Source organism: Thunnus thynnus, chromosome 10 (assembly GCF_963924715.1).
Source record: "Thunnus thynnus chromosome 10, fThuThy2.1, whole genome shotgun sequence".
Taxonomy (NCBI): Eukaryota; Metazoa; Chordata; class Actinopteri; order Scombriformes; family Scombridae; genus Thunnus; species Thunnus thynnus.
In genome coordinates this window covers 8,116,856-8,139,540 of record NC_089526.1, presented here as the reverse complement: position 1 = coordinate 8,139,540, position 22,685 = coordinate 8,116,856, and the positions used below count along the sequence as shown (strand labels likewise).

General features: G+C 38.7%; 1 protein-coding gene across 1 annotated transcript in view; it reads right to left on the bottom strand.

Annotated features, from left to right (window-relative positions):
- The window catches only part of sv2a (synaptic vesicle glycoprotein 2A), a 59,272-nt gene extending 46,324 nt beyond the window's left edge, over positions 1 to 12,948 (bottom strand). Inside the window, exon 1 of the mRNA XM_067600715.1 lies at positions 12,812 to 12,948. The gene's annotated coding sequence lies outside the window, so the exon portion shown is untranslated. The remainder of the gene's footprint in view (positions 1 to 12,811) is intronic.
- Positions 12,949 to 22,685: the final 9,737 nt, after the last annotated feature.

Sequence of the window (22,685 nt, the reverse complement as noted above, 5' to 3'; positions counted from 1 at the left end):
CAACATTGCTTATTGTGTGAAAGCTAAATGAATCATGATGTTTTAGAGATACCTTAAATCCATGCTGCACCAAATAATACCACACTTTTACAGATCTTCTATGGTGGAGACACTGAAAACAAAAACATCTTTGTGATTTTTTTGTTTTCTGGTGGTCTCTGCTGGTAAGTGGGCCAATATTGATGGAAAAACTGATCAGAAGGTTCAGCTTTATTGTCGTTACACCATACAGGATTGCCCAATAGAATGATGGAGCCAGGTAAAGATGATGCAAGATTTCCCATTGCTGACTTAGTCTGAGCCTTATTTTGCTTTCCTGCAACCAGAAATTGACCAAAAGTAGGCAGATTCATTTATTTTAGGTCCCAGGTGAGTTAACTTAACTCAATAAATGTTATTGGCAAGAATTGCCTCAAGATCTGCTGAACTTCATATAATCCTTGCACATCCTCTACTGATGTTAATGAATACTACAGTAAAGGTTCAGTAGGCTTCAAATTAACTAGTTAGAACATGTCTAAAGGCTAAACCTGTTCCAAACTGTCACACTCAAAGGCGGGGCGAAGAACCTACCGTCACACAGAGGGGCGAGACATGATGAATCATACAGGAATAGTGGCACACAGTTACAGACAATCTCTCCACTAAGGTATTCATAGTGTTTCACTCGGTTGTACACATGAAATGTGACTGAAGTAGTTGTCCAGTATTAAAAACCATAGAGGAAGTGAGCATGATTGTCAGATTTTCAGTTTTGGAAAGTATAGAAAGATGAGGAGTTTCAGATATCTTCCCCTGATCCAAAAACCCTTTTGACACTTTTATTCTGTCACGCTTCAATAGTTGCACCTAAAACCGTAAAAAGAATGATAATGAAGGAGCTATGGGCTGCCATGTTTACAAATCCCACCATCTTGAAAACTGCATATACTGTAGGTGCTAAAATTTTGAGACACAGTATCTGCCTCTGAAATTTACATTTCTCAAACTTCACCACCATAAGGTGTAAAAGTAAAACTAAAAAAATATATCATGTTGTAATTTTGGTTAACTGACTTTTTAGAATATTTTTTCTCCTTCTGTCATTATTTATCTAAAGTGTAAAGATGTTATTATTATTTAATTGTATCCCTGATAGTGACATTTAAGGTGACTGTGATTGTGACTGATGCAGCAAAAAGCCTATTTCTCAGTGTGGCTGAGTATCATTGATGTTATTTCGCACTGTAAGCTTCATTGATCTACTACATAGTCTCACTCTTCAGTAGAGTAGTGTATAGGGAATATTATATCACATTAGCTCTATAAGAAGGCTGCCCACATCTCAATTATTCTCTTTCAGAGGACCACTGGAGATTTCCACCTGACACTGAGAGAGTTATAACCACCATTAGTCGGACTCTGATGAGACGCTGCATAACAGCCACATTCATAAGTTGCACTGATGGCCTTAAGCATTTAACAATTATGTTTTACTGCACTATTAAAACACAAACGTTAAGAGCATCTGCTAAACTGAGCAGTTCTAAATAGATTTCCCCTTTCACATCGGGCCTTGGCACTCAATGATGGGAGCGGGACATTTTATTTAGTGGAAATACAAGACCCATTTAGCAGCAGACAGTTTCTGGTAGAGAAAAGGGACAAGTGGTTACAGGCTCAGAGAAGATGGATGAGGATAAAGAAAACCACTCAACAGTTCATATACAGCACCGTAACTGTTGCCCTTAAAGCACTCCGCTCACTGAAAATGTTCTCTGAATAAACTAAGCTTTGATGAAACCCCATCACACTTACGGCTCAATTCATTTTCTTGAAAGCATGAGATAGACAGAGTCACTATCTTTTCTTCTGCTCTCTCTATCGTTCCCAACGAACAAATAAGACTGATAGAAAAATTGTAAATGATGATACGAAATGCGGTTTATTGCTAAACTCTACTTTTATCTAACAGGTGAAAGTGGTATGTCCACACTGGCGTTTAATCACAGTTAGTGTAACATTATTCATGTCCACATGGTTAAAAAAGGCACACTGCACTGATCCAGTTCACCAGCTCCACACCTCACTTTGACCTCATTATGATATGTTTGTGTGTGGCAATAAGCTAGGTGCTATAAAACTACAAGTGACGCCGCTGCTAGTTTGTTTCAGCATCTAAAAGCCCCAAGAAACACTCTTTCAGCTGGAAAATTAACAGAGATGCTACAGCTGAAAAATATCTGGTATGAACAGAAATTAAATCTGCATGACATATTATCACCTCTTAAAGCTGTTGGCAGAAAAATATCTGGCTCTTTAGCTGCTAAATGCTTCACTGTGTTCACCAGCTAGTTGCTACTGTAACTTTCTTCTTCACTAAACAGCTGCCTGCTGCTGCTAAAGATGACATTGATGAGCGCAGTGTGACTGAGTGAAAAAAGTAAAGTTGTGGGCAGTAAAAACCAAAACGAGCTGAGAGACAGCAAAAGTCTGTGTGCAGCTGAGGGGAACAGTAGAGATGATAATAATATATTCTCTGCAAGTTCTTCACTACAAGCAACACCTTTCACATTTACATTTACCGTTCTTATAAAATATTGATTAGTGCAGCTTTAAGGAGGAGAATTATCCTATTTAAAGAAGGAAATATCCAGCATTTTATCATCCATAAATGATCAAGAACCACATTAAGTTGTTTTACACAAATGAGCCCGACACGGAGAACATCAGCCGTCTTTACTAACCGATAAATTATTTTCACATTCATCAACTGGGTTGGTGTGAGGGGAAGTTGCTTTAGAGTACAAACAGAAACAGCTGATGTTAAAAATAGCTATAAGAGCTGTCAGATACTGTAATGAGTAAAAGACTGCATGAAAAAAACAACCTCAAAACTGTTTAAAGGCCTTTTTCAAACAAGGAACAATCTGGGATTTTATAAAAATCTGGTATTAATCTTTAGAAACACTTAAATGTGCAACAAAATACTGGTCTAAAAAGAGATTAGGGGCATCTTGACTATGATCTATGTATTTACTGTAATTCAGTGGATAACTCCATACATAATACAGGATGAACTATCAGAGCTGATATGAACAAACATTTCATCTCTATGTCATGCTTCAGAAAGGGTGAAACAGCCTCTGAAATGTTTCTATTACTGTAGCTCTCTGTGCCTTGAGGTAGATTTTTTTTTTTCCATATGAATTTCTCACGTCACAGAGAGATGAAATTCCTGTTGTGAACATGCGAGCAGGTTAGACCACAGCTGGGGGAGCAGCAGCGCGAGTTGAACAGTTTACGGAAACGAAAACCAGGATCAAACAGGGGTAAACGCATTCATTAAAAGTTGCATCCAATTAACAGCCCTGCGTTTGCTGCTAGGATGAGTCATTCCTATCTCCAAATATAACCTCAGCTTTCATCAACACGCGGTTTAACACACCTTCACACATGCACACTCACACACAGACACACGACTTCATGCATAAAGCATCACTCTCCGTGACACAGGAACATACAGTAAAGTAAAGCTGTGCAACGTGAATGAATAAGAATGTTTAACAGATATCGACATATTTCATAATGAGGCAAAATTATTAAATTTAACTATAATCAAACTGATGTTCAAGAACATTAAGTGTGCTCCAAACCATTTATAGCTTGTATTATTATTAAATCTGTGTGTGTGTACAAAGAAGTGTGTGTGCTAGAGAGCGAATGAATGAAAAAGAAATGCATGCATGCAAAGGTAAAAGATGAATGCAGCATGTGAGTGAGAGGAAGAGAGAGAGAGGGAGTGGTGGTCAAATGGCTGGTAATGTCATGCAGTGCCGAATTCATTTCTCCTGACATCTTTGATTTCTCACAGTGATGCATGCAGTATATATATTTTCTCCTCTGATATATTGTCCTTGAGGCTCAGCACAATCCTGATCAAGACAACGTGCTGATAGATAGAAAAAAAAAAAAAAAAAAGATCTGAAGAGAAAGCATGAATGCTGAATTTAATATTCCTGAAACACTTAATTTCCATTTTGACTAAAAACAAATAATTAAGTCTAACATTCAATATCATTCCAAAATACAGGCTGGTCTTCGAATTACAAATTACATTCTCAATCTGTGTTTTTTTTTGGGGTTGAATGGGTGGCAGGTTTTTTCTTTTCGGACTCATTGTTTATATGTCAATTCAGAACAAAACTCTTTCAGTTTCTTAGCAACACCGAGCGCTGCGATCATGACGGTGAGAGAAAAAGTTGTGGTTGACGTCCCTTCTGAAGTCAACAAAAGTAAAAGTTGGGCACTTCAGCTCGGCCACAACATCGGTGTGACTCATGCATGCTAATTGCTTAGCAGCAGTGTTGTCTCACCAGTGAAGCTTTGTTCAGCAAGGAAGACTTCTTCCCTCACAATCTGCCTTTATCCTCTGTGACTGAACGTCTGCTATTTCCTGCTGTATTTTTCTCCGTCACCTCCGCTTTCCCATGCCGTCAAAATCCCTACGTTCACAATTCTGATATCACTTTACCTGACAGATGGTATTTCTGTCAATCAATCAGTCCCTGGCTGCTGTTTTTTAAATATCATTATAACTACTATTGCAAAACCCATCTCCTCCCCATCACCACCTTGACCTCACAGATTTCCAGGAAGACTCAACTGAAAGTTTCCATCAACCACTTGCTGACTCTTCTCCACCCCACCAGCCTCTAAATCCTATCCTATCTCCTATCCTCATATGGTTTAAAGGATAAGGCTGGCGATTTTCAAAATTTTTCTCATTGTCAACAAATCTCATGTGCAGAGCAGCAGATCATTTCCCTGGATGACATGTTCCTTCACCCCAAAGATTACGGTCACAGAAATTTGTTAAGAAACGGCTACAGAGACTAAAAACAGCGATCATATTTTCAGAATCTAGACAGTAGTTCTGTGTAAGGCAGACGGCACATGTGCATGCGTGGGAATGCAGTTCTTTTTACAGTACTTTGCACTGAAGTTGTAGAGTAAAGTTAAGAGGTCTACTCTCCAGAAACTGAAAATGTGATCGCTGTTATTAGTCTTTGGAGCCATTTCTAAACAAACAACCGTCACCATAAATCTTTGTGGGGAAGGAACATGTCACCCAGGGCAACGCTGTGGCTCACTGACATATTTTTAGTCATTTTTAGACAACAATGGAGGTCTACGGCAGAGAGGAATAACATAAATCAGGCTTTGGATGCATGCACACATGCACAATACTTGTAAGTAGATCACTTCATTGTTGTTCGGGCTCTGCATGTCAGATTTGTTGACAATAAGAAAAATATAGAAAATCACCAGCCTTATCCTTTCATGAAGATGCGTCACATTGATGGATTGTAATCATCCAAATCTTTCTCTGTTGCTAACTATTCCAAATGATCACTCCTTCGCCACTGGAGAACAAGGGAAAAGATGTCTATTTATCTACTGTATGTTATTCCTCATGAGATGTACATAAAATACTCCTGATGCACACAGACATCAATAAAATCTGAATCCGTGCTCTGTCCAATAGACAGCCTCTTATATCCTCAGTTGGAGAGTCTTTTCTGCTCTCATGAGTGCACCAGAAGCATTGCATTGTGGGTAGGGTCAACACAGCCCACGCGCCTGTTCTGTTTGAAGATTTCCCCCCACAAGACTCAGTCAACAAACACCGACGCTCATAATAAAGCACACTGTCTGCTGCCATGATGGGCTCAGACAACAGGAGGAGATTACATTCAACCGTATGTTCATTTCATATCAGCTTGCCAAAAAGGAAAAGAGAGACAAGGCAGCGAATGTTCCCTGTGGACTGTTTATATATATATATATATATATATATATATATATATATATATATATATACATATATATACCTCGTGCCTAGTATTTAAATTTCTTAATTAATTTCTATTTAATCAGGTAGTCTTATTGAGATTGAGATCTCTTTTTCAAGAGAGACCTGAGAACAAAAAAAACATTCATAACCAGACCAGCATACTTCTTCTTAATGGTAGAAATGTTGTGCTTTATGCCACTAAAGTGCTGTGTCACTGGCATAAAAACTCAAACTACAGTACATAAAAATCCAAGAATAATGTATTATAGGGAGCTTAGGAAGCTCTTGTGGATGTAAATATTATAATAACTTATTATTCTTGCATTCAAATTCATTAGAGTGTTGATCTGTTAAATGTAGTGGGCTATATGGTAATTACATGACAAAGATATTTGTCAAGCCATAATTATCCATTTCAATCAATTTACTAAATTACAAACTCAGCAATCTGCCTAAAATATTAAAAAATATATTTCATTTCAGAAGTTAAACTGTTTGACACAAGATGTCTCCTACTTCACTGTAAAGTCCATTCTCAGTGTTTGTGAACTGGAGGCTTCGAGTTTCCACATCACACTTGTGTAAATTGAATATTGGACCACGATTGGCTTCTAAACTAGTTGTGATGTCACAAATCATGCTTATAAGCCCGCACCATAATATCTGATTTTCAATGAACACAGAGAAAACTTTCAGCAGATGAATGTGAAAACAGCCTTCCAGTGTCAAACTCTGCATATACATCATTGTGCACACATATTTTTGAGTTTGAGTGGGACTTCAAATATATTATTGCTTTAAATGTTTGTGGATGCTGACATTTTGAAAATAGATATCAGTTCTGAAAAAAATTATTTTCTTGTTAAAATGATTTATATTGGCTCATTTTCAACAAGAACCCTTGGGTCTGAGGGGTTAAAGGTTAAATCAATACTATCTTCCGACACTAATCAAAATAACATCAACTCCCTGTGTGAGTTGGTTTTCCTCCCTGGTAAAGTAATTGAAATACCCTCTAGACTATTTCTGACAGCAGGGCGAGGTGGAATATTTAGTATTCTTTTGTCGTACAAGCACACACACATACACATTCAGCACTGGCTTATACTTATCTTCCTGCCTTGTGTTTACTATTTCACCCATCCACCGGCATTTTTCACCCATCCTCATCTATCACTTTTCTATCAGCTACTCTGGTCTGAGCTTCGAGGGGAGTCCTGCTGAGGCCGTGTGGAGGATGCATCAATTATTCACTTGTTTTCTGGCCACAAGGACAGAGGTGCCAGAGCTGACACGTCCCCCTCAGCAGTGATGTATCGGGGCAATAAAACCTCTGCTCACAGCAGCCTGGGTCCAGTCGCTCCTGATCTGCACCAACCACAGTGTGACATCTGAACAGAGTCGCACAGGAAGTGACAGTTTTATTCAGCTGCACCATGTTCCTGCATGGCTTCAGGCTCATCCAGACTAAAGGACATAACAGCAGCCAGAGAGGAGGGTGTGATGATTGGTTGTTAGGCTTACTGGGTCATAGCTCCTCCCCAACGCTGGTCTGTGCATGCACAAGTCCCCTTTGGGAGAAATTTGCAGCCTAACATGAGTCACGTCATTGTTCCCCTGCTTGGGCTCTCAGTGTGCACCGTCACCCTGGTGGCACCACGGCGGCTAGCAACACCATGTCAAACACTGTGACGTCAGCTCTCTGCATCCATTTTGGCTTTGCTCACTGCAAAATGGACTGACGAGGAGTCAGACTGAGGGCAGCTGAGAGGTGCAGTTCAAAACCTGCAGCAGGGTAGATAAAAACTGTTTGCTTAACACCACACACAGCTGTGTGCACGGCGTGAGTTTTTCACAGCAGCTCACATTGGTGTCATTTTCTCTTGTTTAGTTAATTCGCATTCACCACGAGTGTAATTCCTGTATAATTTAATTTTGTTAAATTAAATGTTTGTGAGCAGCAAAATGCCAAAATTTATTTCTATAGCTGAAGGTGTTTGTTTGAAAAAGACCTGCTGAGAATCCACAAATATGAAGCAGACTAAATTAATTTAAGTGAAAGCTGACAAACTGCTCATTACTAACCCCAGGTAATGAAATATAATTAGACTTTGTCTTTTGTCTGTGTTTTGAGACTAATAAGATTATGAGGCTGTATTTTGGCTACATACTAATGTCACCATGCCAACATTAGCATGCAAAAGGTGTCTCCTTTGTCTTCAAACTTTGGCAACCCCATGAAAAAACAAACTGCGACCAACAATATCCAATACCACAAAGGCATATGTGCCATTAATCTTTATGTATTTTAACTCTCTCTAACATTGTCATATTTGTATTTTTAGATTGTCTTTACATGTGTAAATTAATTGTATATGAGTACTTTTATTTGTTTTTTTATGTTTTTGTAATTTGCCTCAAATTTCCCCTTGAGAAACAAGCTGTATTTGCATGTATAATGTTCACCATCTTACTTTAGCGTGTTAGCATGCTAACATTTCAGCACTCAACAGGAAGTACAGCTGTGGCTGAAGGCTGATTAGTAATAAACCAAAATATAAGATAGATTAAAATTTTGACTTTATGGTACCATTGAAAAATTAAAGGACACCAAAATGATTACAATTCATCCTGAGAGGAAGATGAACGTGTTGAGACATTTCACTCAAAACCACAATGTCAGCCTCATGGTGGCACTTGAGGAAAAATCAGGGGAACCATGAACGTCTATACCAAATTTTATGCCAATCCATCCAATAGATGTTGAGATATTTCAGTCTAAATCAAAGAGGTGGACCGATGTGAAAAAAGAAAAGAGGCCTGAGAGGATACAGATACACTTTGGTTAACATGTTCTTTATAATAGTGAATTATTAACTGAAGAGCAACACCATTTCCTCCATGGAGGAAGTGAATTCTTTCCAGACACCCAAGAATATGCTGCAGGGATTATACAGGGAGATTACAGAACCCACTATGCAGATATCATTACCACTGCAGATGCTTCGCTGCTGCTCGTCTCTCTCAGTGAACAATCAGTGTAATGTTTTTTATGGTTGCTTGAATTAAATTGTTGTCACTACAAGCTTTGCTCTTGCTTCTCTGTGCATCAAAGCTATTTGTGTTTCCTTGCTGGAGCTGCAGTGTGTTTTATCTCATTACTGCATTCAGTTCAGTCCACTGAACAGTGTGTTTTAGAACAGAGTAGAGCTGGTAACACTTTACAGGCTTCACAATTTCTTGATAATTTTTCAGGAAGTTTCCTGAAAGGACTAACAAAATAAATACTAATTACAGGGAAAAGAGAGACAATAACATTCTGAGATGTTACACATATTAAAGGAGTAGTTCAACATTTTCAGAAATACACTTTCTTGCCACTTCTTGCTGAGAGTGAGATAAGATGATACCACTCTCATGTTTGTGTGTTCAGTATGGAGCTGAACCCAGGAGGCAGTTAGCTTAGCTCAGCATAAAGTGTAAAAGTAGGGCAAACAGCTAATCTAGCTCTGTCCAATGTTACAAAATATACCTACATACACCTGTAAAGCTCATTAACTAAAAGATTGTATCTTGTTTAATTAATCTGTATGCAAACTGAAATGCAAATAAGACATGTTGTGGTTTTACACACAGTTGTGTTCTGCCTCCAGTTTTTATGCTAAGCTAGGCTAACTGCCTCCTGGCACCAGCTCCTCACTTAACGCACAGACATGAGAGTGGTATCGATCATCTCATCTAATTTTCAACAAGACAGTGAATGTCAAACAAAGAAAATGTCAAACAGTTCTTTCAAGTATCCACTAATTTATTCGGTTTTTAATAACGAACCCGCAAAGGTAGAATTTCCTTGAAAGAACTGCAGAAATCTTAATGATTGATGACTGGGAAAACTAACATTTTTTTTTTGGAAATCTTACTATGCCTATTGCTTAATTGTCAGATTGTATACTTTAATTTACATCTACACAGAAAAACAATTTTACATTTTTGAATGTTCAGCTGACCTGCTGTGCCCCGGCTAAAGGGCGGTTACCTGAATGTTACAAGATTATGCTACCAATTAATTAGTATTTTCAAGTGTACCACCTGAACACTGCATTTGCCTTTTTATTGGTGGCAGATTACGTCGTTTTTTTTCAGAAATCTTAAGAGTTTACAGTTATTTATGAGTTCCTTTATTAGGAAGCTATGGGACCTATAAAATCTCTGATGATTTGTTGCATAATTACAGTAGCAGTTAATTAATCAACAAATATAAAACAGGCAAAAAACAGAACCAACATATATTAATCATATTCAATTGTGTGTAAACGCAAAAGAAGTAGAGCAACACCTCTTCTCTCAGCTAAAAAAAAGTACTGTTGTTAATGGAGAGTTATGTGCTTGACACTAATCGTGCTTCAACCCCCCCCAAATCTGGAGAAGGGAAGGGAAAGGCCATCGATTATCTCTCAGTCTCACAGTAAATCTTTAGCAGAGAGGAATGTTTCAGCAGCAATACGAACCAAAACCAGATCTTCTAAAAAAACAATGCAGCACAAATGAACCTGTGTTTCCTTGAAGCATTGATCTAAATATTGAAACAGCTGATGACCACACCCGGATGGGGTAGCTGAGGTGGATAGCTGTGCTCTACTGCAGCACAGCCTGCTTTTTTTATCCAATATGCTAATGTATCCGGCACCATTGCATTTCTCCCAGCCGCGGCAGAGGCGAGTTGTAACTTGTGACAGGGCTAATCTCTGCGGGCAGACCAGAGCACGGCCCAATCAGCAGGGGTAGTAGGCAGAAAATGAGAACACCAAACAGAGCAGCTCCCTTAGCTCCTCCTGGTTTTAAGTGGAGCTCCTGTGTGATAAGCTGTGTGAACAGTCATTTAAATGGGAATGTCAGCATCACCAGCAACAAGATGTCAAGTCAAGGGCATTAACTGAGTGAACTAACTTTGAAGGGTAGAACATAGCTAACACATGTGTCTTTCATCTTGTCTTCGATTAGTGAACATGTTGCTAATTCTTTTCTAACTTTAGCCACAGACAAAATCCATCAAAGCGCATGTTTTGATGCTCAGATTTGGGTTTTACCATTTTCAGCTATCTTTGTTAGTCACTGAATCACTGCAAAGTTGGAGCAAACACCATCACCAATAATTACAGCTTTGAGTGTTGTATGTTGAATGACGGTTCAACTACAATCTATATTGAAAACTGTGAAAACTTCATGACAATGATTATCACTGTTAAGAGGGTCTGAGGTTTTACGTGAAGTTCTCCCCCTGATGCTTCAGAGGAAGCATCTGAACCTTCTCCAGCTGCAGCACAACACTGTACAAGTGTAGAAAATGGATTGATGGATGGATTGCATTTAAATATTACAACCAGCACTCAGTTACCACCACACAACAGAAATGGAAGCTTGTTAAAAACTGACAACTAATTGTTGTGCGTGAAATGCCTCTGCAGTCTATTTAGGATCCAATCATGACCTTTAGTTTACACCAAAAAGAAAAAAACCTACTGTTGGTTCTCTGTTTCATTACAAATATCCCTTCTGGATCCCTGATGAGGGCAAGACCTGTCCTAAATACACTAGAGAAATTCTTTTTATCTATTATTGCCATGTGAAATAAAGGTGTGTAGGCATTTTTGGATGAAAACAGGATGCCTTTAATACAGTATACACCTCTGTTTTACAAGGTAATGTCAGGGTAAAGATGTTGCAGCCTAATACAGACTAATTAGGAGGCAAATTATAAGTCAAATAAAATTTAAAAAAAGAAAAAAAAATGAAAGAAAACATTGTCCTGCAGGTTTGAAACTGGAGCTGCTCCCTTCATGCAGGGCTGGATGCACAAATAGCTCAGAAACTGACTGAGCTGTGATGATGGCTGCCACGGGGACAAGACATTAGCATGCAAAGTTGTAAAACGCATTACCTCCAAACAGGGAATAGATCATAAATCCCTGCAGAGTCATTTTCCAAAACCATTTTCCCCTTTTAAACCATATTTCACAACATTCATAGGATATTCTCACGATATCAAACAACATCCCTCTCAAGGCAAAGTCGTTTTAGCACCACTGACATAAACCACCGCAAAGCAACGCCAAACCACAGAGGAAATCAAGGGGAAAAAAATTGCTCATCACTCTTTCTCCGTCACATTCTCCCCGCTGGGTTTCTACAAGGTCATTTTGGCGCACGACGCAGGACAGGCCACCCCAGCCACACTGACACTGTTAATCCAGCCTGAAATTTACACATATTCAATGCAACAGCACATAAGCAAGACAACTTTTTATAATAGTAGGAGAAAAAAAAGTGTGGTTAAGACAGAACTACAAATTTATAACCGTGCGCTAATGAGGAAAGGCGACACAGACGACAAAGAGGGACAAGGGCATCGATGCCAAAACCGTCGCCAGTTAGACAAAACTGGCTCGATAATGGCAAGCTGCTCATTTTTGCTGTTTAACGACATTCAAACATAACACTCGTAACCTCCCACCCTTCCCTCCCTGCCTCCTCCTCAGAGAAGACCTCTGCGCTGAGATGGATGGATGGATGGATGATGTTCACTATTTAACGCACAAACCTCCTCACAAGTACAAGAACGACGAGAGCATTTTCCCCAAATACGCAATCAGAGATGTCTTTAAAATCTTATCTGACTGTAATATTTCTAATTAATAAGCTATATTTTCTTATCCATAATCCGAGTTAAGCCTTGGTTTCCTTTGGGTACAGGTTTAGGGGTCATCGCGTTGCGCACCAAATTCCTGTAAACATGTTTTTAATGATTAATAAATGTCGAATTGTGTCATAAACACACGGAAATATTACTCTCTGTAATCCTGCTCGTGCATGCACGGTTAATAACGGCCGCAGCAGAGTATAAAGAGCTAATTCGTGCACTGAAATGGAAGGTTAGAATAAATTTACGCATTTAAAGAGTGTTATTTATTTCCTTACCTTTTGGTTGGAAGGTCAGGATATGCTTTTTTTGCTGTGCAGGGAGTCACCCCGAGTACTTAAAGCAAAAAGGTCCAGTGTGCCCCTGTGATGTACACTGACGTAGTAGCAGAGAGAGAGCTGCACCCTCCTCCCCCCTCCGCCCCCTTTACCTACTACACAGCATCCTTCTTGGATGGAGACACCGCCCCCCTCCCCTCCTACTCCACTCCCATCCCTCTCTTCCAGCAGACACCATTCCCCTCAGAGAGAAGAGGGGGGGGGGTTTGCTGGTTTGTATGAAACCAAAATCGGTGAAGGTGATTCGTTTTTCTCCTGAGTGATTGAGACATTGGTGAGTCTAAATATTCCAAGGTCACTATGTATTACAAGGTGCACACAACCAGGTGGGAAACGCGCTTTCCACGCTCGTGTCGAGTGTGTCTCGGTTTGACTGTCATTTGCTCCATATGCACCAAATGGTTGGTGCAATGAACTGTGCAAGACGTGCCTCACACTGCACGTGCTTAGGCTCGTGCCTGTAATTGTCCATGTTAAAAAGGAAAAAAAAATATCACAATGATGCCTCTCCTGGAAAACAACTGGAATCATATCTTATTAATTTTATTAAGGATGTGATGAAATTATATTTCAATAGAAATGTGATAGACTGACAGTATAAGATAAAAGTAACATATATGCCTTCAATAAAGCCTGTCAGCAGAGTTAATGATTTCTCATGTCACACACACATTAATTAATCTGCAAAGTATACCTATTTTTTTAAAAGTATATCTACCTATCTATCCAAACTATTGCAGGACATATTTATTTTATACTATTTTATATATTTATTTTTTCATTTCTGTTGGGATGGTAACTGTCAAATCAGTCTGTCGGTCCACCAGACTGAAATTTCTCTACAACTATTAGATGGGTTACCATAAAATTTTGTACATTTATGGTCCCCAGAGGATGAATCCTAATGATTTTGATATTCCCGACTTTTCCTCTAGCATCACGAGCAGGTTGAATGTTTTGTATTTTTTTACCGAAATGCTTCAAAAACTCTTGAATGGATTGTCATGAAATTTTCTACAGACATTCATGGTGCCCAGAGGATGAATTTTACTAACTTTGGGGATTCCCTGCCTTTTCCTGTAAAACATCTCCACATCTAAATGGATTGGTTCAAAGATTTGTTGACTTTCATGTTCCCCGATTTTCCTCTAGTGCCACCAGCAGGTTCAGATCTTTTGGTTTTGAGTGAAATGTCTCAACAACTATAAGATGGATTGCCATGAAATTTGGTACAGAAATGCATGTTCCTTTCTGAACTGTAATAATTCTGATCGGATCTGACTTTTCATGTAGCACCATCATCAGGACAAGGTTGTAATTCGTCCAATACTTTGGTTTATGTATAAAACATGCAAAACTAATGACAGGAGAAGTGCATCTATGGAGAAATATATCAGCTGGTACAGAAGAGGTCTGTTTCCAAATGTGTCGCAATAAATGCTCACAGAGAATTTCTAAACAATAAAACAAAAAAAAAAACTCAGAACAAGCCATAAAAGCACATTAATGAGGATTTGAAAATAATTAAGAACTGGTAAAACAGCAGTATAAACACTAACTCATTCATTCCTCCTGGAAGTAACAGTATGCTTCCCTCTTTTCTCTTAGGATATTAATATCACCGCCTCTGATTGGTCTGAAATCACATGACCTCATTCATATGTGTGTTACACCTCCAGTGTGCCTTCAGCATTTCGGTCTTTCAGTCAGATTTCCACTAACACACCAGCTGTCTGATTGTCATCAGGAGCAGTCAGATCAGATGAGGCCTTTCATCTTGCTCGAGGCTTTCAGCTGCTATTGTCTGTTTGGGTCATCTATTGATCAGCTGGACGAAGGGGCTGCTATCTGCAGGCAGCAGCGCCGACATCCTCCGTCCTGCTCAGTCTGATAATGAAGAGGGATGAAACAGAGCATTAGAGTGACAAAGTGAAAGATTATTTGTCATGGAAAGTCTGGCTGTAATGTTTTATCAGGGTTTTTACTGGAATATGGACTGAAAGCATATTGCAGACAGTACAGCTCTTTAATGATGTAATGGCCTATAGATGTGTATATATGGGACACAAAATGCCTACAATTATATTACTAACTGAGGTTTCTGTTGGCAGTACATTACAGTTCATTTGAGCAGCTTTTAATATGAATTTCTAGGGTGCATTTTCTCTTTCCGGTTTGATGGCGTATTCTTCATATTCATGTGGACACTAATGTGGTTTCCACTTATTTCCTGCAGCTATAACAGCAGCCGAGGGGGGTTTTGGCAGTCTACATCGATGATAAATGTCAGATTTTGTCTCGTGTTGCGTTTGTTGTTAGGATTATGGCTTTCTGTTTTGTTAAGGGAAGTGTGGATTGTATAGAGTATATTTGGGAAATCTAAAAGATAAAATGTCAGATAAATGTCAGGTTTTAGCACCAGATCACAGGAATCAAAGAGCGATGGCTTCTCTCTGTTCATCATATATTTTATTTCCGCTGCAACGGCTAGAAATGAGAAAACTGATCACTGATAACGACCAGAATTTAATTAATTTTCATTTTTACAGACATCTTCCTCTGTATTTTCATGATCATGGTTATGTTATTGTGAAAAGTCTTTTACTGTTATTGTTGCATGAATTGTAAATTCTGTCACTTTCTGCACACCTGTGTGGGATTTATGTGAAAAAAACGTAAACATCTAGTGTTTTCATTATTGATTAATCTGTTTATTATGTTCTCGATTAATCAATTTGTTGTTTGGCCTATAAAATGTCATGAAATGGTGAGAAATGCTGATCACCCTTTCCCAGAGCCCAAACGTCTTGGTTTGTCCTGACCAACAGTCCACAACACAAACATATTCAGTTTATTATCATAAAGGATCAAAGAAACCAGAAAATATTCACATTTAAGAAGCTCTTTCATCTAAAAACTGCCTCAAAATGATTGATCAATTATCAAAATAGTTGGCAATTAATTTTCTGTCAGTCAAGTAATCATTGCAGCTCTATACTTGAGCACTTTGTTGGCTGGAGGAGAAGCGTCAGCGCACTCTTACCACCAGAGGATTTATCCCAGTACCTGACACCAGGTGTAACAAACAAGAGATGTAAAAGCTTTCATTAAATGGCTAATTAAAAGGCTAAATTACTTTGTGTTATAATTTTCAATGCGTGTGGTGAAGACAGAGACGGTTCCATAAATTGGGGTCACAAGGTCAGTGCCTTTGACAGTCATCATGTCAGACATGAGAAAACCAAACTGATGCCTGTGTTACAAGCAACAACTATCCCAAGGTGATAAACCTCATTTATTCTTTTAATTTGTTTATTATTTAGACCTGTATGATTTACAAGGACGCTGTTTTAGATGCAATATACTGTTTCGCTTGTTTGTTCTTCAGCCAAGTTCCCATCTGAGGCATTCGAGGTTGGCAAGAAAAGGTCTTGGCTCACTATGGATCGTTAAATCAGACCTACTGTAAGTCACAAAAATGAGGACCTGTGACTCGATTGATATTCTACGACCTGCAGTTAGTTTCAGCTGAACAATCTGTTGCTCGTTAGCAACCTCTACTGCCACAGTTCCTCAGCAGTTTAATAAACTGACTCGGGCTGCCACACTTTTTTTGACATGAATGAACCATCCTGAATCATCATGTGACATTTCACACAGACAGGAAAGAGAGAGGAAGATAAGCAACACCTCTCCATCCTCGGCCCTGCAGAGGAACCTGTTGGTCCACTGACAGAGCAGATGAACACAGCTGCACACGTTCCCCCTGCAGCAGCCGGCAGCTGGCCCGGCTGAAGTCCTGACACACCACATTATCATCTTAACAAACCAAAATATACCTCCAGAGACAAAGTGCAGCTCTACAGAGTGTGTGCATCTACAGCTGTTGACTCTAATTGTTTTTTTTAAACAGCATCTTCTCATAAAAGCAAGGTCGCACCTGGTTGTCACACAGTTTAATTTCCAAGCAGGATGAAATTTACTGGGCACAATAACATAGTCAGGGCCAATTTAATGATGTTCCCCTGCCAGCTCTTATCTGCAGTTGTAAATGCTTCAATGAATCACGGGAGAAAACCGAGGCTTTATATAAAATTACACAAGTACTTGTGTTTAGCAGCTCAATTAAGATCGTAGCCAAGTCAATATAATTGACCTTAATTCCTCTGTATTAACCATGATGCAATATGACTCATCAACCTCCATGTGGCATTTAATATCAGTTCCCCTGACAAACAATAATGTATTCATATGGTATTCCTGTTGGAACTGTAAGGATTTAATGTGTTGGCTAGTGTTAATGATAATCAGCAGATACACAGTTGGATTAAATTTGGTCTTCTTTTCCTTAATGGCAGATGTGCAGTTCTTGTTTTAAAAGGAGCAAAATGATGGATGATAAATATTAGTGACTCTTCAGCTTCTGTGTCAAACTGAAGGTTTTTGTTGCCACCTGGTGGTCACTTCAGGTCATGTTTGCAAAAAGTAATATCTAGCTGCAGCTGTCAAAGGACTCCAAAACTACAATTTTATAAGGGATCAGTTTAGTAAGTGTGCAAAGTACAAGCTTCCTTTGTCTCAAAATGTAGAAATAAAACCCAGAGGAGTGATGTATTGGAGCTCTAAGTCTTAATTGATGGGGAGACTCAGCCTCAGTTTGTGTCACTCATGCATTGGCATCACATACAAATCATTGACCTGAGCTAAAAGATAAATACTCATCTGTGTTTGAAAAATATTTTTAACAGTTTCTCCAGAAGCAGAAGCAGGTGTTTACCTCGATAGGAAACAGAGTAGACGCTTGAGAAATGGGTTAAAAATCTTTTTTTGTGCATCAGACAGAATATTTTTTCATCTAGATGGTTGTAAGAGTCGCTGAGGATTCTGGAAATTCCTTCAGAACATCAGTAAGCGTTGTTAAAAGACCTTCTGGGTTTTTCAAACATCGATGAGTATTTATTTTTAACACAAAGGGATGCTCTGTGATTCGTAATGCATGAGAGGCACAAACTGGGACACGTTGGTTCACTATTTTCAGTTTACAGATTCTCCCTCAGTTCAAACCCCGTGTGCACAAATATCATCATGTCCAGCTACTCCTGCTGCCAGCCACTATAAAAATCTAAGAGGTACAATTAGATCAGATTAGATTAGATTCAAATTTATTGTCATTGTACAAAGGAGGCACCAGAACTATAAAATGCATCCAACCAGACCAGAGATTTTTACCTTTTTACCTTTTGGGATATTATTGTCTGAATGAGGGCTGTCATTTCCTAAACAATGTGTTTACTATCTCACAAAAAAATCCAGGAAACTGTATCCTTGTGCACATCAGTTTTCATGGCTGGCTGACATTACCAAGACGCTGACCTTTCAGCTGGAGCTGGTTGATTGAAGACATTTAGACTCTTTGTTATTGAAGCGCTATTTTTCAGTTCAAGGAGCACGCTCAGGTTGTCTTCAGAAAACTTTGCTTTTCTAGTTTTCCTACATTATAAATTGACATTGAGACATGATAGCTGCACAGTGGTTTGAAAGAAACTGAAACATGTTTTGGCAAAGGTCAAATATCAATCACTATTGAACAATGAACTCACCAATACTTTATTATCACCTGTGCAATCTAACGCAATCCAATACAACAGCTCTGCTATAAATTCTACTTTTACGAAGCTTATACATTTCCAGTTTTTGTTGACATTGTCAGAAAGGTAATAATTCTACTTCATGCTTATTATTGAGGTTGTTGTCGGTGGTGGTGGTGGTGTACTGGAGTGCGTTATATTGAAAAGCGTTCCTAATATTTTGCCCCACTCATGTATATTGATGGCGTGGAAAAAAATATTAGGAACACTTAAGTAGAATGATAACCTTTCTGACAGCGTCAACAAAAACTGAAAATGTTTAAGCTTCATAAAGTAGAATTTATGGCAGAGCTGTTGTATTGAACTGCACCAGATTTCACAGGTGTTCCTAATAAAGTGCTCGGTGAGTGTAAATGCCTATAGAAATACTACAGCAGTAGAATAAAACGATTAAGGGTAAATAACAAGAGGACAGAATCAAATATACATTTAAAAACAATTAATTTAATTTATGATTTAAAAAATAACAGTAAAACCAGAAATTAAATGGATATTATAGGATACAAATCTCATGGGTGTGATAATTATGATCATTTTTCTGTTATGAAATATTGGCACAAAAAAAAGACATTTTTATGTTTTAACCCTCAGCAGTATTTGATGTATTTCGAGGCCATTTCAGCCTCCTGCTCCACTTTGAGCTCATTGGCGAGGTCTGGTCAGGCGTGTGTGTGTCTCTCGCTGATTGATGCAAATGAAACAGCTCAGCTGCGCCTCTCTGCGTCCACTTTCTGCTGCTGTTGCTGCGGAGAGAAACCACACCGAGCGATTCAAACATGCACAGCGGCACGAAATGAAAGTAGCGCTTTGTTTACCTCCGTCAAACGCCTGCGGATGATGACGGCGCATCCTTTTCATTCGCATATTTAAAAAAAAAAAAAAAACAGCGTGGGAGGGGGAGGTGCAGGATTTTTTTCTTTTTTGGGGGGGCTGGGGGGTTTGTTTTGTGCTTAATTTAAAGGCAACAGAGACTCAGTGGTGTCGTGCTTTCTAAAATATGACGCTCGTTAGAAACCAGGTCGATGAAATCTGGATTCTATCATGAGAGGAACCGGCATGGATCTGCTATGGAGGATCCTAGCAGCTTTCAGCTTCGACTGTTTTAAAGATTCATCGTCGACGAGGTGAGTGGAGGCTGTCAACCTGTTTTTAACACCTACTGAAAATTCCCAATATATTCCTGGAATATTCCCCTAGTGTCTGTGGCGACAATCAATTAGTTTATAAGGTACCTTAAACCAATTTTCACAATCTACTATGATGATATTCTCATGCTTTACCACTTTATTTTTCTGTCATACTTGCTTTTAATCTATTAATCCTTAATTGTGTAATCCTTTTTTGTTTCACTGAGGACATTTTTTGAAATGGGCCATGAGATGATTAAATTACAGTCCAGGCTGTGATAACACACCGCTACAATAGATTTTTTTTTTTAATATTAAGGGGAAATATCATCCTTCACCTCACAGTTGTTATGACAACAGGTTTTCTGAGTCATTATTTGCATTCATTTTCTCCTCATTGTTGTCAATTTATGTTACACAACATGGAAACAGTGTATCTTAAATCCCACAAAGGTTATAACCACAGTCATGTATAATTATGCGTCCAATGGGAATACAGAACAGGAATATTAACATACGATTTTCTTGCTCATGAAAATGTGCAGCAAGCATCAACATGTACAGGTTTTATGCAATCACATAATTGATTTTCATGTCTAATTCATCTTCAGACAGTATTCTGTAAGGTTCTGCTCCAGCAGGTGTCCACTGCAGCTATTAATGAGGAGGGTCCAACGTCCAATCAACAGCTTGTACCTGTATCAAAATCTAATCCAGAACATACAGTCTAAATCTAAAGACAGATGAATGTCAGCATGACACATAACACCTAACAATTGACTATGGCGCAAGAACCCAAATCCACCCTAACTGTGATTTTTAGGTCTTGTTTTACCGGTTATTCCCTGTAACACATCTCTACACCAAGATCAAATCTGTGTAAGCGTGCACCAGAAAAGCTTTCACGCAGCTTGTTTCTGTTTGTCTCCCACAGCTGATGTATCATGTTTTTGGGCTTGAAATATGTTCTCATTATTATTAATCAGCTGAGTATTTTCTCGATTAATCGATTAAAATGTCAGAAAATGGTGAAAAATGCCAGTTGTAATTCACCACAGCTTAAGAAGATGTATTCAAAATGCTTGTTTTATTCTACCAACAGAAATCATGTTTGGCATTTTTGCTCAGAAAATGACAAAAAGGTTAATTTATTATCAAAATTGTTGATTGAGCTCTACATATTTTTGAGAAAGTTGAGTTTGTTGGCTATGAATTTCAAGCAAAACATGCTTTAAAGGAGAGCAGCATGGAATAAAATGATACTATAAAAACTATAAAATGATACTATAAAAAATATAAAAGTTCATTTTCAGAACATTTGTCAGGCAAAAACACTAAACATTTGCAAGTTTTTAGCTTCTCAGAAGTGAAGATTTGCTGATTTACCTGTTGTATTTAAATGTAGAATGAATAATAACGTTTTTGAAAAGCTAAAGATGTCTCCTTTGGCTTATGGACATTGTGGTGGTTTTTTCAACATTTTCTGATACTTTAGAGATCAAACAATTAAAATAAATAACATAACTGACAGATTATTCTACCGCAAACAGATAATCTACTGAATATTTGAGGGTGATACCCCAAAATGTTCTATTACTTTAAATTGTGACCATGATTTGTACTGAGCGGGAAGTGTTACAGCTGAAAAACAAACTTACCACTGCTCTCTGGTGGACAAACTATGCAATGGATGGAGACACAGTTTCTAAAAAACATTTAAAAAAAACTATCTTTGGCATATCTGTACAAATTCTTTGTTACTTATTGGCCAACATACACAGATACTAATAAATCTGTGATAAGGAATCAGCTGATATAGTGGCCAGTTTATCACTGTAGCTTTAATTACCACCTTTACACCCCTGTACACGTCATTGTACTGTATTTAATGAAATATTTTGGGAGCTATCAGGATAATCTTTTGTCTGACTTCTGCCCTCGGATCCTACTGTAACTGTTTCCCTCCTTCTCAGGTCTCCCACCAAACTGAGCTCCAGCCAAGCCGGGAGCTTGGAGAGCAGCTCCCTGACTGGCTCCCTGTCACTGGGCCCTGACCTGCCGCACTGCCAGTGTTGCATCACCTTCGAGGCCCGTCTGAAGCGCCTCTCCTGCGGCCACCTTTACTGCGATCCCTGCTGCGACCAGATCGTCAACCTGGCCTTCGAGGACATCGAGGGCCTGTCCGACTACCCCTGCCCCATGTGCAAGTCCCTCAGCCAGCTCGGAGGCCTGGGCCCGTCCTCCTCCGGGTACTTCAACGGGCCCTACAGCATCCTGCAGCAGCAGCAGTTTACGGGGAAGGAGCACGGGAGTCGGTGGGGGTAAACTCGAAGCTCCGGCATGGGAGGGATGATGTCGGACTTAAATCATTTGCTTTTTCAACTACGACCTGGTTGAGTTTTATTGAACTGCCATGACAGCTAGGTGGTGACTTTTGGACTATAGAAAATGACCATCTTACTTTATTCTGTCTCTCTTGCTCTGTTGTCTGGTAAAACAGGTGAAATGTGAGAATGCATGACACTAACATCCATAGATTTAAAGTGCCAGAATGCATCTCAATAAATGGTTGAAAACTTGTACGTCATCATAAAAAATGTGGAAGAGGGGGTCTCTCATATTTTGGTCCATTTTATCCCAAAGTGTAGTGAAACAACATAATGATCAAGAAAAGCACCTCATTCATATTTTTTTATTAGCATGCAGGTTTTTTACCTACGTCTGTATAAAAACACAGATCAGTTAAAATAATGTTGGAAAGTTGGAGAGACAAACCAGAGCTTGACATGACTTAACTGTGCAGTAGATATTTTGTATATTTAACATTTCCTGTCAGGCGAGTTCTTACTTTGTACATTTATTGTGAAAGTATTGAGCATTTTTGCACATTATTCTTAAATTGTTTTATTCTGACTGTACATATCATGCGACATGGTTGGATTTTAAATTTTAATTCTAATGTACAGTGCCATGCTACTTTCTAAGTGTTCCAGATCATATTGTAAATATTTATTTTGTTAAAAAATAAAGTTTGTGAGC